Source organism: Colobus angolensis, unplaced genomic scaffold (genome assembly GCF_000951035.1).
Source record: "Colobus angolensis palliatus isolate OR3802 unplaced genomic scaffold, Cang.pa_1.0 Scaffold204, whole genome shotgun sequence".
NCBI lineage: Eukaryota > Metazoa > Chordata > Mammalia > Primates > Cercopithecidae > Colobus > Colobus angolensis.
This window is the reverse complement of record NW_012115200.1, coordinates 3583901-3586644: the sequence shown is the minus strand read 5'-3', so window position 1 is coordinate 3586644 and position 2744 is coordinate 3583901. Positions and strand designations below refer to the sequence as shown.

The 2744-nt window shown below is 55.1% G+C and overlaps 1 protein-coding gene across 2 annotated transcripts in view; it reads left to right on the top strand.

Moving 5' to 3' along the window:
- STK32C (serine/threonine kinase 32C) overlaps positions 1 to 2744 on the top strand; it is a 125990-nt gene that overhangs the window by 30397 nt on the left and 92849 nt on the right. The window contains exon 1 of one of the 2 annotated variants that reach the window (XM_011941964.1): positions 120 to 413. The exons of the other annotated variant lie outside the window; for it this stretch is intronic. The gene's annotated coding sequence lies outside the window, so the exon portion shown is untranslated. Of the gene's footprint in view, positions 1 to 119; positions 414 to 2744 lie in introns of those variants that run through there. 2 annotated transcript variants of the gene reach the window in all.

Genomic DNA, 2744 nt, shown 5'->3' with positions numbered 1-2744 from the left:
GGTGAGGGTCTCCCGGGCTGTGGCGGCTCCAGGCTTGCGAGCGCCTCCGCCCACCGCCCGTGGCAGCCCGGCTCTCCGCTTTCCGTAATCCGCTGGGGCCCACGTGCGGGCTCGTTTGTACTTTGCAGTTAGGCAGGCGCTCACCTGTGCTGCGGAGTCACCTGTGCACCTGTGCACCTGCGCCACAGGTGGCGGGGCCTGGCTGCTCAGAGGCTCAGTCTCCTTGGTGACCGCGCCGTGTCCATCCTCTGCTCACCCATGTGCGCTGGAGGCAGGGCCAAGCCGTTGTGCAAAGACCTGCCCTCCCAGGAACGAGTGCACTGTTCAGTCCTGCAGATAGAGCTGCCAACCCCGGGGACTGGTGTCTCCTGAGTGACTGCAGTGGTGGGCGCCGTAGAAAGCAGAGAAGGCAGGTGAGATGACATGGGACAGGCCTGCAGGGACACCTCCCGGGGTGCCAAGGGACCCCAGGGACCTCCGACTTAGCACCTGCAGGGAGGTGCGGTGCCGCGTCTGCCTGTGGGCACTGTAATACAGTCACATGCAAACTTATAGCTGTTTTACAGATACCGTGCAGATCATTTAAAATGGTACATTGATGACACGTTTCATGTTTTTTGACATTTTCTTGAAATACTTGAAATGTGCATTTTTCATTTGTAGACAGCTGCAGAGGTATGATGGATCCTTTATAATTTTAGAGCACAGTGCTCAGGAGCCCAGGCTATTGCGATAAATAATTTAAGCATTATGGGAAATTACAATAATACGACCTCAGGCCAGCGTTGGTGAGTGTGGGGCCGTGCACCGGCATTCCTCCCGGAGACAGCAATAGGGATTTCTGTTGTGCTGCCCAGAAGGAGGGCTGAAGGCCCAGCCACACCAGGCCCCGCATGCTCCAGGGTGGCCCGTCACTGTGTCCTGAACTTTGGGATGGCAGAACTTTGGGATGGTGAATGTTTGATAAATGTTTTTGTTTTTAACATAACTATTCAAAGTAAAGAAAGCCCAGAGTGAACTAGGAGCTGATCAGGAGGCAGATTTGCATCTAGTTTCTGGCTGCAGGATGAGAGAACGTCTGAGAAACGCATCTGGTTCAGCACTGGCTGGTGTCAGCCAAGAGCTGGCTGCACTTCTGGGTCTCAGCACCGTGCTCTCCGGGGGTGGGAATGGAGACAGTGGTGTGGCACTGGGCTGCCTTCAGCTTTGTAAGGTAGACTTTCCTGCGTGTTCACCGTGTTATGTCACAGAATTCAAGGATCACTAGAAAGGCAGAAAGAGCAAGCACAGAGTCTGTCTGTGGGGCTCATGGTCTGACTTGGGAATTATTTCACACTGCTGGCATCACCGTATTTGCCTGTAGTAGGATGGCAGAGATCTCGGCTGATGGTGTCCCACGGACGCCGCCGACTCCTTATGGCGTGGCATGCAGCCGCATCCCCAAACTGAGCACCCACCGGGACTTAGCTGGGCTTTGTGTGGTGAAATGAGGGGGGCAAAACTGGGCCCTGGTCCAAACAGCAGAAGACATTCTCTGGGCGGTGACCGCTTCCCTCCCCTTCTTTCTGTCACTGGCAGGGCACAGACAACTTGGGAGTCATAGCACAGTGTTTGCGGAAGAATGTTGTGCCCCTCTGAGTGTGAACGCTGGGGACTCAGTTTGGAAGGAGAAAGGAGAGTCTTTTAGGAAGGGACTGTGGCCCCTAAGTCCCACCCCTTTCAGGTTGGTGCAGTCATTTCCCTGGTACTTTCTTGGCCCCGCAGCAGCACTGGCTTAAGGAGGCCCTGGTGCTGTGTCGATGTCTCGAGTTTACTGAATCTGCACGGTTGCTATGGCAATGCGAGACCTTCTGATGAATTTTTTATATTAAAACACCTAATTAATATATCAAATTTAGTAGCAGAGAAAAGGAAAAAAGAAAGTAAGAGTGCTGTTTAACAAAGTGCCAGGTGAATTTCAACTGATAGGCATAGTTGTGACATATAAGATTGTAAATGTCCTCTGTTCCTTTTAATCCTTGTGGACTCCAGAACCATTTTCCTAATTTGGCAGGTATTTGGTGCGTGTACAGAATTCTCTGCATGTCTTTGTCGTGCCAGAATTGGGGGGGCTCCAGTTTTCCTTCCCCTCAGCCCTTCACGTCCTCCCATTCTATCCCTTCTCTGACTTTGGTGAAAAAGTTATTTTGGGGGTTGAACTTGGTTAGGGAGTATTTCTGCTGCTGCTTTGCACCAGAGCTGCATGGTGTTGAACAAGCCCCTTCGTTCCTCTCTGTCTTGGTGTCCTGGTGATACCAAGTGAACCTGAGAGGAGGCTCCGGTGCCTTCCCACTGAGCAGCTGTGCGACCTGGGGGGCACTCGCCTGTCTCAGGGGGTCACAGCGTTGTGTTTCTAGCCTGACGTGGCACTAGCCCACCAGCAGGAAGCAGCTCCTCACTGAGGGGGTTTGCCTTCATCTGTGGAAGGCTGGAGTGGGCAGGCCCTCACAGGCTGTGGACAGCCTGCCCTGGGTGCCAGGCCGGGCAGGAAGTGAGGCGGGACCAGGGTGCCAGGCCGGGCAGGCAGTGAGGCGGGACCAGGGTGCCAGGCCGGGCAGGCAGTGAGGCGGGACCAGGGTGCCAGCCCAGGCATGCAGTGAGGCAGGACCGGGGTGCCAGGCCGGGCAGGCAGTGAGGCGGGACCAGGGTGCTGGGCCAGGCAGGCAGTGAGGTGGGACCAGGGTGCCAGCCCAGGCATGTAGTGA